This window comes from Saccopteryx leptura, chromosome 7 (genome assembly GCF_036850995.1).
Source record: "Saccopteryx leptura isolate mSacLep1 chromosome 7, mSacLep1_pri_phased_curated, whole genome shotgun sequence".
NCBI lineage: Eukaryota > Metazoa > Chordata > Mammalia > Chiroptera > Emballonuridae > Saccopteryx > Saccopteryx leptura.
Window position 1 is genome coordinate 42,038,308 of NC_089509.1, and position 13,668 is coordinate 42,051,975.

General features: G+C 35.3%; 1 pseudogene; it reads right to left on the bottom strand.

The window, feature by feature from the left end:
- LOC136378666 (ER lumen protein-retaining receptor 3 pseudogene) overlaps positions 1 to 12,467 on the bottom strand; it is a 50,486-nt pseudogene extending 38,019 nt beyond the window's left edge.
- Positions 12,468 to 13,668: the final 1,201 nt, after the last annotated feature.

Consider the following 13,668-nt stretch of genomic DNA (forward strand, 5'->3'; position numbering starts at 1 on the left):
AAAATATGTTGAGATGAATAAAAATTAAAACACAGCTCAGTAAAAGTTGTGGAATAGCCTGACTAGGCGGTGGCACAGTGGATAGAGTGTTGGACTGGGGACGCGGAGGACTCAGATTCAAAACCATGAAGTCACCTGCTTGAGTGCGAGCTCATCTGGTTTGAGCAAGGCTCACCAGCTTGAGCCCAAGCTCGCTGGCTTGAGCAAGAGGTCACTCAGTCTGCTGTAGCTCCCCAGTCAAGGCACATATGAGAAAGCAATCAATGAACAACTAAGGTGCCGCAACGAAGAACTGATGCTTCTCCCCTCTCTCCCTTCCTGTCTGTCTGTCCCTATCTGTCCCTCTCTCTGTCAAAAAAAAAAATTGTGGAATACAGTTAAAAACAATGCTTACAGTGAAATTTATAGCATTTTTATAGCATATGTTGCCTATAAAATGGCTATGTTTAAAAAGAAGGAGTTCAAATCAATAAACTAACTTTCCACTGGAAAGTTAAAACACTGGAGCCTGACCTGTGGTGGCGCAGTGGGTAGAGTGTTGACCTGGAACACTGAAGTCGCCAGTTTGAAACCCTGGGCTTGCCCGGTCAAGGCACATGTGGGAGTTGATGCTTCCTGCTCCTCTCCCCACCCTAAAAAAATGGGTAAATAAAATCTAAAAAAAGTAAAAAAAAAAAAAAAAGATATTGAAAAAAGAAAAGCAAATTAAACCTAAAGCAAACAGAAGGAAGGAAATGATAAAAACTAAAGTGAAAATTAATATAATAGATTAGAAGAGGAATAGAGAAAAATCAATGAAAATTTAAACTTGTTTTTGGAAAGATTAACAAATTTGAAAAGTCTTTCACTGGATTGACCAAAAATAAAAAATAAAAGAAGATTCAAATGACTAAAATCAGAAATGAAAGAGGAGATATGACTACTGACAATAGAGAAATTTAAAAAAAATTATTAAGAGTGAAAATAAATATGTCAATAAATTAGATTAATTAGATAAAATGGACACATTCCTAGGAAGGCATAAACTAACTAAAGCGAAGAAATAGAAAATCTAAACAGACCTCTACGAAGTAAGGAGATTAAATTAGTATTCTAAAACTTTCACAAAGAAAAATGTAAGCCCAAATAGCTTCACTGATCAATTCTACTAAACAATTGAAGAATCAACACCAAACTTTCACAAACTCTTTTATAAAAAAAAGAGGGTGAATATTGACCAAATCATTCTATAAGGGAAGTACTAAAGTACTGCCAAAATCAGGCAAGTGCATCACAAGAAACTGTAGAGGAATATTGTTTATGATAGATGTAAAATCCCTCAACAAAATACTAGCAAAGTGAATCCAGCAACATACCAAAAAGATTACACAGAATAGCCTAGTAAGATGTATCCCAAGAATGCAAGGTTGAGTAACATACAAAACTAAGTCAATATTAATAGAATAAAGACAAAATGCACATCGTTTCATAGTTGCAGAAAATGAATTTGACAAAATCCAACACCCACTTAAAAATCATTATATTTAAAAAATTAAATTTAATGGGCTGATATTTATCAATAAGAGTACATAGATTTCAAGTAAACATTTCTATAACATTTGAACTGTTATGTTTTCTATCCATCACCCAAGGTTAAATAATTTTCCATTACCATATATTTGTCCCTCTGTACTCCTCTCCCTCCTAACCCCCTTCACCTGGTCATCACTTCGCTTTTATCTATGTCCATGAGTCTCATTTTTATATTGCACTTATGTGTGAAATTCTATAGTTGTTAGCTTTTTGTGATTTACTTATTTCACTTAGTATAATGTTCTCAAGTTCTATTCATGTTGCTGTAAATAGCAATATGTCATCAATTCTTACGGCTGAGTAGTATTCTGTTGTATATTTGTGCCACTTCTTCTTTATCCAGTCTCCTATTGAAGGATACTTTGGTTGTTTTCGTGTCTTGGCCTCTGTGAATAATGCTGTGATGAACATGGGGGTGCATGCATCTTTGCATACCAGTGTTTTTAAGATTTTGGGGTAGACACCCAGTAGAGGGAGTGCTGTGTTATAGGATAGTTCTATTCTTAATTTTTTGAGGAATCACTGTACTTTATTCCATAATGGTTGTACCAGTTTATATTCCTACCATCAGTGAATGAGAGTTTCTATTTCTCCACAGCCTCTACAACACTTATTACCTGCCTTGTTAGTAACAACCCATCTAACAGGTATGAGGTGGTATCTTATTGTAGTTTTGATTTGCATTTCTCTAATATCTAGCAAAGATGAGCATCTTTTCATATATCTGTTGGCCATTTGTATGTTTGCAACACCCTTTAGTGATGGAAAGAAAACATTCTATAGACTAGAAATAAAGGGAAACTTCCTTAATCACATAAAAGGCATCTACAAAAAACCACAGCCAATGTTATACATAATGTTGAAAGGCTAAAACTTTCTTCCTGTGATAACCATAAGATAAAGTTGTCCATTCTCCCCACTACTTTTTTTTTTTTTTGTATTTTTCTGAAGCTGGAAACGGGGGGGGGGGGGGGGGGGGGGGGGAGGAGACAGTCAGATAGACTCCCGCATGCGCCCGACCGGGATCGACCTGGCCCGCCCACCAGGGGCGAGGCTCTGCCCACCAGGGGGTGATGCTCTGCCCCTCCCGGGCATCGCTCTGCCACGACCAGAGCCACTCCAGCGCCTGGGGCAGAGGCCAAGGAGCCATCCCCAGCGCCTGGGCCATCTTTGCTCCAATGGAGTCTTGACTGCGGGAGGGGAAGAGAGAGACAGAGAGGAAGGAGGGGGGGTGGAGAAGCAAATGGGCGCTTCTCCTATGTGCCCTGGCCAGGAATCAAACCTGGGTCCCCCGCATGCCAGGCTGACGCTCTACCGCTGAGCCAACCGGCCAGGGCCCTACCCACTACTTTTTACCACTGTGTTGGAGATTCTAGCCAGGAAAATCAAGCAAGAAAAGTAAATAAAATTGGTTTTAGGAAAGGAAGAAATAAAACTATAAATATTTGTAGATGACATGATCTTGCATATAGAAATCCTAAAGAATCCATAAGAAAATGTTATAGCTAATAGATGAGTTCAGGAAGCTTACAGAATGTAAGATCATTATACAAAAATCAGCTATATTCTATGAACTGGCAATAAATAATTTGGAAAGGAAGTAATCTCATTTAAATAGCACTAAAAAAATTCTTAGGAATAAATTTAAGAAAAGAAGTGAAAGTCTTTGAAATATCATTGAACAAAATTAAAGAGGACCTAAATAAATATAAAAACACTTATGTTTATGAACTAGAAATCTTAATTGTGTTTAGTCAACAGTGTTCCTTAAATTGTTCTGCAGATACAGTGCAACCCTTATTTCAGCTCCTTCTTTTATTTTGAAGAAATTGACAAGCTGATTCTAAAATTGAGATGGGAATGCAAGAGATTCATAATAGTCAAAATCATCTTGATAAAGAAGAACCAAATTGCAGGACTCACATTTTCCAATTTTAAAATTTATTACAAAGCAACAGAAATCAAAGTTGTTTGGTACTTGCCTAAGGATAAATAAGGTAAAGAAAATACATTTGAGAGTACAGAAGTCAACCTATGTATATAGAGTTAATTAATTTTTGACAAAGGTACCAGTACAATTCAATGGAAAAAAAAGTACTCTTAAACAAACAGTACTGGGAAAACTCAATAGCCACATGAACAAAATGAATTTAAACTACTTACTGTTTAACACCATATATAAAGTTACTCAAAATGAATCAAAAACCTAAATTTAAGAGGAAACTATAGTCTGACCAGGCGGTGGCGCAGTGGATAGAGCATCGGACTGGGATGTGGAGGACTCAGGTTCACAACCCCAAGGTTGTCAGCTTGAGTGTGGGCTCATCTAGTTTGAGCAAGGCTCTCCAGCTTGAGCACAAGATCGCTGGCTTGAGCAAGGGGTCACTCAGTCTGCTGTAGCCTTCCAGTCATGGCAAATATGAGAAAGCAATCAATGAACAACTAAGGAGCTGCAGTGAGGAATTGATGTTTCTCATCTCTCTCCCTTCCTGTCTGTCTGCCCCTCTCTCTGTCTCTCTCTGTCTCTGTCACAATAAAATAAAAAAAAATAAAAAAAATAAAAAGAAATAAAAAAAAAATAATAGAGGCAAACTATAAAAGTCTTAAAAACAAACATAGGTGTAAACCTTCTCGACCTTAAAGTACGCACTAGTTTCTTCGGTCTCACACCAAAAGCACAAGTAAAAGAAAAAAATTTTGATTAAATTAAAGTTTATAAAAGTTAAATCTTCATGTGCTTTAAAAACACTATAATAAAAGTTATAAAAGACAACCTACAGAATGGGAGAAAATATTTGCAAAATTATATATAAGATCTTATATTTGGAATATATACAGAACTATTTAACAAAAAATAATAATAATAAATGACCCAGTGAAAACATGGGCAAAAGATTTGAATAGTCATGCACTCAAAGTAGCTATGCAAATAGTCTATAATCACATTAAAAAATTGGTCAACATTATTAGTCATTGGGGAAATGAAAATCAAAACCTTAGTGAGATACTGTTTCACACTTACTTGGATGGCTACAATATAAAAGAAAGACAATAACAAGTATTGGCAAGGATATGGAGAAATTAGAACAGTCATACATTGTTGCTGGAAATGTAGAATGATGCAACCACATTCAAAAGCAGTTTGGCAGTTGCTCAAAATGTTAAATGTACAGTTATCATATAACCCAGCAATTACACTCCTAATTATAAACCCCCAAGAATTACAAATGTGATCACACAAAAATTTGTACACAAAGTTTATAGAGCATTATTTTTAATGACTGATAAGTGGATAAAGGTCAGATATCCATGCTTTGAATGGAAGAGTAAAATATAGTATACCATAAAATAAAACAATTTTTAGCTTTTAAAAGAAAGCATGTACTGATGCATGTTACCATATGAACCATATGAATAAACCTTGAAAGTTGTTGTTGTTTTTTTACAGAGACACAGAGAGAGAGTCAGAGAGAGGGATAGATAGGGACAGACAGGAACAGAGAGAGATGAGAAGCATCAATCATTAGTTTTTTGTTGCAACACCTTAGTTGTTCACTAATTGCTTTCTCATATGTGCCTTGACCATGGGTCTTCAGCAGACCGAGTAACCCCTTGCTTGAGCCATTGACCTTGGGTCCAAGCTGGTGAGCTTTTTGCTCAAACCAGATGAGCCCACGCTCAAGCTGGCAACCTCAGGGTCTCGAACCTGGGTCCTCCGTATCCCAGTTCAATGCTCTATCCATTGCGCCACCGCCTGGTCAGGCTTGAAAGTCTTATGGTAAGTGAAAAAAGTCAGAGACAAAAGACCACAAATTGTATGATTGCATTTATATGAAATGTCTAGAATAGTTAAATCCTTAGAGACAGAAAGTCAATTTATGTTTGTTTATATTTGAGGGAAGGAAAATTAGGATTGACAGTATTTAGCAGTTCTCCTTAGAATGATAAAATTGTTCTGGAATTAGATAATGGTGATGGTTGCACAACCATGTGAATATACAATAACACACTTTAAAAGATAAAATTTATAGTATGAAATTATATCATAATTTAAAATAGTTTTAATATAAATTGATTAAGGTTACCTATGTATATTTGAAGAAACTGGTCAGTTTATTAAAAAATAACAGTATTAAACTAAAAATTAAAATTATCTTTTTATTTTAGTTAATCCTTGATTCTAGCACTGGCTGAATGGCTTTATTGTAGTTTAGTCTTCATTGTTACAAAACATACAACCATAACTTTGTACAACCATAGCAGCTGCAAATTTGGAACAAACCACATGATCATCAATAGTACAATGAATAAACAGATACTAGTCTGTTCAATGAAATGTTACTCAGTAATAAAAAAAAATCAACTCTTGACTGATGATAGATCACAGATCTCAAAATATTACTTGAAAGAGAGAAGTCAGGCACAACAAGTAAATACTGTATGAATTTATGTATATGAAATTAAAAAACCAACCATATGAATCTTCAGGGATAGAAACGAAAAGCAGGTTTTTCTGAGAGACCATTAACCGGAAAGGGTTAAAAAGAAATTTTAAAAATATATGACTATGTAAGTTATAGCATAAAATGGAATTTTCTATATTAATGGTAATTTTCAGTATTTTAAATGGTTACATGGATACAGACATAACTCTAAAATCATACATACACTTAAGATTTGTACTTTGTTAGTTTAAAACATTTTTATAGTAGCATAATTGACATATAACATTCTATTATTTTCAGGTATACATCGTAATGATTTGATATTTATATACATCGCAAAATAATCAAGATTTTTACATTTTGATGTTTATACGTTGTAAATGTAAAAAGAAACCTAAAATAAAGAAAATCAAATTTAAACCCTGGCTGGGTATCTCAGATGGTTAGACCATTGATCCAATACACCAACATTACAGGTTTAATCCCCAATCAGGGTACATAGAAGAATCAACCAATGATCGCATAAATAGATGGAACAACAGATTGATGTTTTTCTCTCTCTCTCTCTTTTTCTCTCTTCCTCTTTACCTTCTAAAATAAAAAAAAAAACATAGTAAGTAAAAAAAGAACAAATTAACTCAGTTTGCATAAAATAAATAAATGGATGAAACAGAATTAATAAAATAAAAAACAGAAAATCAACCAAAGCCAAAGTCAGTTCTTTAAAAAAATTACTAACACTGACTACAATTAGCAAAAGAAATTCAAGAGAAAACCACAAATTTTAGGAATTAAAAAAAGAGAGAATATTATTACAGTTTTCACAAACATCAAAATAATAAATCTAATATTTTAAATAACTTTATGTCAAGAAATTAAATAACAAAGGTGAAATGGTAAATTTTCTAAGGACAACTTTTGAAGTTGACACAGTAGAAACAGAAAATCAAAATAGCCATGTATCTATTGAAGAATTTGTATTTTAAATATTTTCCCATAATGAAACTCCAAGGCCAGATAACCTTACAGATAAATTTTATCAAATTTTTCAGGAAGAAATTATAATTATTTTTCATGAACTTTTTTAGTAAACAGAGAAAAGTGAATTTATCCTTCATATTTTGAAACCAGTATGACTTTAATATCAAAATCTGACAAGAAAATACAAGCAATGATAATAATGATCAGTGTTCTTCACAGATCGAGACAAAAATTCTTAACAAAATATTAGGAAATTTAAGTCAGCAATATATAAAAAGAAAAGAATGCACCAAGACCATAAGGATTAATGTCATAAATTCTAAATTAGTGTGATATTTCATAATCACTCAAATCATCTCATCAAATGCATAAAAAACATTTAACAGTTTCATAATAAAAATAAAACTCTTAAGAAATGAGAAATAGAAAACACCTTTTCAACCCAAGAAAAAGAATCTATTAAAACCTACAAATAACATTATATTTCATGTTGAAAGACTGAATGCTTTATTCCTAAGGTCAGGAACAAAGCAAGAATAGAGCTTTTACAATCTCTATCCAATATGCACTGACGATCTATAAATAATGCCAAAAATTTTAAAAGCTTAAACCTTGGAAGGAAATAATGTCTTTCTCTGAAGATGACATGTCAACATAGAAAACCCTAAATAATATACAAAAATCTATTAGAATTAATCAATGAATTTATTAAGATTATAGAACACATCATCAATATACAAAAATCAACTGTATTTCTCTAACAGCAACCAATTAGAAAGTGAAATTTTAAAAAATCTATTCAAAACAACATAAAAATAGAATACCTAAGAATAAATTTATAGCTGTGCAAAACTTCTAAAATAAAAACTAGAAAGCATTGCTGAGAATATTTTTAAATTAACTAAAAAATAAAAATATATGTTCATGGATTGAAAGACTCAGTGTTAAGATATACATTTTCCCTAAAACAGTTTATAGATAAAGCACAATTTTAATAATAATCTTAGTAAGCATTTTTAAGAAATTAAGAATTCATTGTAAATTTTATATGGAAATGTAAACCATAACAATATTGAAAACAATAGAGAAAATACTAAAGAAAATACAATTTTGGAGGACTTTTAATAACCAATCACAAAGATTTAATAGCTAAAACCAATGAACTAGAAATCAGAAAAACAGAAGGGAAAAGAAGCAATGGCAATCATGAAAAATGTGGTATAAAGATAGATATATAGATAAATTAAAAGTCCAAAAGTTCACTCATAAATCTATGGTCAAATTTTTTCAAGAGGTGGCAACATAATTTAGCAGATGAAATTATAGTTTTTTCAACCAATAATGTGGAAACAACTGCATATTTATATGGAACAAATAAATTGTGGCCTCCACGTCATATTGTACACAAATATTAACTCAAAAAATAGATTAAAAGGCAACATCAATAAGATGAAAAGGCAAGCCTGAGATTGAGAGAAAAATTTTAATATACATCTCTGACAACAGACTCACAGAACTTAATAAGAAGCCATCTACTTCTCCCACTTTTCTCAGATAGACTAATGATTTGAATGGAATATTTTTAAAGAATATAGCCAAATGGCCTATAAGCATATTAAACAATTTTCAACACTGTTAGGCATCAGGGGAATACTAAATATAACCGCAGTGATTCCATTTCACATTTAATAAAATGGCCAAAGTTAAAATGATAGCATAGCTAGTGTTGACCAGGTTAAAGTTATGAAAACCGAGGTCATCTTTCTTTACACCTGAAATTACCTCAATCTTCCTGTGTAATCAGGGTAAACAAGATTGCTCCTGAAATCCACTTAGTGGTTGGAGATTCTTTGCCATATTTGTAATGTTCACAATGCTGCAAATAATGTATTAGTGTCGTCATTATCCAAATATTTATAGATTATCTACTTTGTATGGGACACAATACTGGTTGTTGAGTTTAGTCCTCAAAGAGTTTACATCCTATTGCAATACTTGAGAAGACAAGTGTAAACAGATAAACTTCATTATTAAACGTTACAAGAGGTAAAGCAATGGTATGGTGAAAGACCTAAAAACAGCCTTTGAGAGCAAAGCAATGAACTCTACTTGAAGAAGACAAAAAAATCTTCTCAAAGCAACATATAATCAGGACCTTGAAGATGAGTAAGAGTGCTCCAGGTAAGAAGAAATGAAAGTGGAAGAAGCATTTTTGGAAATAGGGTATGTGCAAGATACTCGGCCGTAGAAAACCATGATGAGCTGCAGGAGTAGAGAAGTTCCAGGTGGTTGAGGCATAGAATATACAACAGTGGTCTCCAACCTTTTCTGGGCCATGGACCGGTTTAATGTCAGAAAATATTTTCACGGATGGGCCTTTAGGGTGGGACGAATAAATGCACAAAATAAAATTATGCGACCGGCGTAAAAATTATATTTTTAAATATAATTGTCAAACTTATGAGACAAGTGTCAACAGTGAGTCTTAGATGAATGTAACAGAGGGAATCTGGTCATTTTTAAAAAATAAAACATCATTCAGACTTAAATATAAATAAAACATAAATAATGTAAGTTATTTATTCTTTCTCTGCGGACCGGTACCAAATGGCCCACGCACCGGTACCGGTCCGCAGCCCGGGGGTTGGAGACCACTGATATACAAGAATGATGGGAAATGGGGAAGAAGAAAAGTGAAGCAGATGTGAAGGAACATGCAGGTTACTCTTTTAAGCAAGTCAAATTCATAAGTATACCTACATCATTACTGTGTAATGAGCACTGTTGTCAATTGATATTCTATTTTTTTACCTGATTATTATAGATCTCAGTTTCCTTGACTCCATTTTTATATCTTAGCAACATAGTGTAAAATCATCCCAGGTAACTATTTTATTTTTAGGTATAATGGCAAAATAAGAGCATAACGTATTTTAAAAGATTTAGAAAAAAGAAATATAAAAACTCAAAATACTATCATTCTTCTCTTTTGCCTTTATTTCATTAAAATGTATGGTGCATGAAAACTATGCACAAAGCATAATAACAAGTTATCTATATTATCATTATACTATTCCGTACTTATATACTTCAGATATTTTCTTGTCAAGAATCTCTAATGTGCCTGACCGGGCGTTGGCACAGTGGACAGAGTGTTGGACTGGGATGTGGAAGACCCAGGTTTGAGACCCCCAGGTCGCCAGCTTGAGCGCAGGCTCATCTGGCTCAAGCAAAGCTCACCAGCTTGAACCCAAGGTTGCTGGCTTGAAGGGGTTACTTGATCTGCTGAAGGCCCACAGTCAAGACACATATGAGAAAGTAATCAATGAACAACTAAGGTGTTGCAACGAAAAACTAATGATTGATGCTTCTCATCTCTCCATTCCTGTCTGTCTGTCCCTATCTATCCCTCTCTCTGACTGTCTCTCTCTCTGTAAAAAAAAGAGAATCTCTAATGCCTTGTCAAATGAGTCAATACAATTTCTTCCAATTTTTCATATATATTATTGAGATAAGATGAAGTAGCGAAACAAAGTTGAAGCTTGATACCAAGGTTTTAGAATAATTCAGAGGAGTCCACAAAAACTGAACATAATTTATTTGAGCCTGTTCTAACCTTTGGATCCTATCCCTCCCAGAGGAGAAAAATTAATCCATCCACTGAAGCACAATGAAAATACTGACTACAGTGTACAGTAATTGTTGGGTTAGGAATTATTATCTGTGTGCAGTATGTACAGCCCGGGCATTCAACCCAGAGACAATGAGCAGAGGCCAGACATGCCAACGCTTTTAAAAGCTTTTGTTGGGATACTAGAAATGCTAAAAAGACTAATATTTTGCTTCTACCATTTATTGCAATCAATGTTTAATCTAGAACCATTGCCTACTCTCTTTTCATGCCTTTAGATTCCATATAAAATCTCACACTAAACTGCTGGGCAGTTTAAAATACTACTTAAATAAAATCTATTTAGAAGGCCTTATAAGGAGCTGGGTTGGGTATTTGAGCAAAGGTTTTCCCACCTGAAGCCAAAGACATCTATTTAACTGCTGTGGTTCTCCAGGCCCTGCGTATTGACTGATTTACTGTCACAGATAATCCAGTGTTTGGCCAGAAGCCATTTCAGTTTAAGGGCATGTGGTTTGGCAGGCAGCATTGCTTGCAATAATGTAATAAAACAGAAAGAAATCCATACCTGGTTGTGAAAAAAAATCTATCTCTTTTGCCAGAGGCAGGTGAATGGGTCTGTGTGATTTAGTGGTGGGTCAGAGCAGAGCTGTATAAAATAACCCACCATGACTTGTATTTCTGAAAATGACCAACATGCTTCAGAGTTCTGAAATTTTGTACACTACTGAAAGGGGTGGGTGCAACGATTACTAGTTTTATTTGTCTTCTCAGGCCATTGGTTTATGATGGTGCTATTACCATTGATGGTGGCTCTGGTCAAGGTTCCTTTGGTTGCAATGACCAGAATGCCGTGTAAACTCACTCAAATTACATAATAGCTGAGGCCAGGAAAAGATGTAGAGGTAGGCACTTCGAATAAGATGGAACTGAGACCAAGAGGCTATGCTCTGTTTCTAGGGGCTGCCTGCCTCACTCCTGCCTCTCCTTGCAGAGAGGCTCCATTCTTCTCTTTCAGGACGTTATCTTTCCCTGTTTGCACATACAAATCACTGCATCTCCCACTTTTCCTTTCTTGTATCACAGCCTTTATACTGTAAGTCCATTGCTAACTAACAGTCTCTCAACGCTTCATTTCCAAACTTCCAGGACAAAAATCTGATTGGGGCAGCTCATCTGTGTTTTGGTCAAGGTCCTTGCACTAGGTGATATCATAGGTTTCTCTCTTGTCAGCCTGTAAATTGGGGCCTCGAAGGTGGTTTGAGTGGAGACCCTCATCACATGGTCTATTATTGTTCATTCAGCATGGACTATAGTCAGGAATGGCAACAGTAGGCAGAAACGGCATGTTGATTAAACAATGGCTTCTATTGTTATTAAAAGTAGATATGTCTTCTTTCATTAAAACATGTTGAGTGCTTAGTATGGGCCACTGTATTATATGTACCATGCTAAATTCTGGAGATGCAACTGTCAGTAAGATGAAAAATCTCAGTTCTTCCCTGACCTGCCCTGGCATGTCACCCTCTAATCTTCCTTAGGCCCCTCCCACAAATTTACTCAATGTGTCTTTTATTTGTGCTTTATAGTACCACCTCTGAGCTTTCCTGATATTCTATATCTGAAAGATCTTTGTTTATAATAAAGCACAAAGCCCTTCCATTTCTATTATTCCAAAAGTTACGTAAAATTACTGCTTCCACACCATCCTCTCACTCCACCTATATCAAAACCACTCCCTCTTTCCCACCAGTCCGTCACTTTACCTTTCTCATGGTTAACACCTTAATCTGTCCATCTTTCAGGGTGAGCCTCTTTCCCTGTCTGAGCTCGTTCATGGCCATGAGATGATGAGAAGACCTGTTGAAAGAGTTGAGGCCACGCTGTCCTCTATTGAGCTTGTTTGTCTTAAATTAATGTTAATAACCTAGGACTGAAGAAGGAGGCTTTATTATTTAAAAATCTGCTTTTACACTACAGAGGTGTGAAAAAGCATTTCCATGTCACACAAGAAACCGACTAAATAAACGTGTTTATCTGGTGACTCCCCGAGCTGGTAAAAGTCCCGGCATGCTATTGTAGGTACTCTAGCAAACCAAGTGAATAGACCACTGGAGAAAAGTTGTCACTTTCATTGACTCAGCAACATTTTTTTTCAGCAATCACAGTACCTGTGCCATCTGTGTTTAGCACTTTACAGAAGAAAAAAAAAACCTCTGTGCGACTGCCATACAAATCAGGGGCACTAACAAGGTCACACAGAAGAGAATTTCAGGACTCTAGGAAGATGCTCTCCTGCATGGCAGTAAGCAGTAACACAGTAATGGCATTCTTCACAAGTTCTCCTCCATCCCGGGCTGCTCCGCCCCAGCCTAGAGCAGTGTCTGATCCAGTGGGAAATGTGTATTATGCCTGGGTTAATTTGCTGATTAATCTCTAGTCAGTGGTTTGTGCTTTCCCCAGATGGCCAATTAAAATTTACAACTGGCAGAAGAGTGTCCCATTGGTAGGCTGCTGAGTGGCTAACGCTGGAGGCAGTGACAGAAGGCGTGGGCCCAGTTTTGCCTTCGTTTCTCCTCCTCTTGTCTTTATTTTTCTCCCTTGCTCTTTTTAAAGCTGCTGGATTTATTCAGGGGGAAGCGTAAGCCGCGTTTACGCGGTAAATGCGAGATGTGTGGTGTGTAGTTTACAACTCGGCTGCTATTTACTCTCCAACACTCCCAGGGCCGCTCCAGTAGTCCAGGCATCAACGGTTTCACCCACAGCAAATATAGCTGACAAAACCAGCCAGGGGGCACAACTGATTTAACAGCTTCTGAAATGTAATAGCCTTTTTTCCCCCTGATTTGCAGTCCCTGTGGATTGATGGTCTAATATCATTCACTTCCTCACAAATATATAAAACATTTACAGTTGTTTGTGTAAATCAAAGGCGAAGTGCTATGTGTGAAGCTGATAATAAGTAATGTTGCGATATATATATATAAAAGATAACATACTTTTACAGTAATAGTCCCCCAAATTAACTGTTACTTTTTA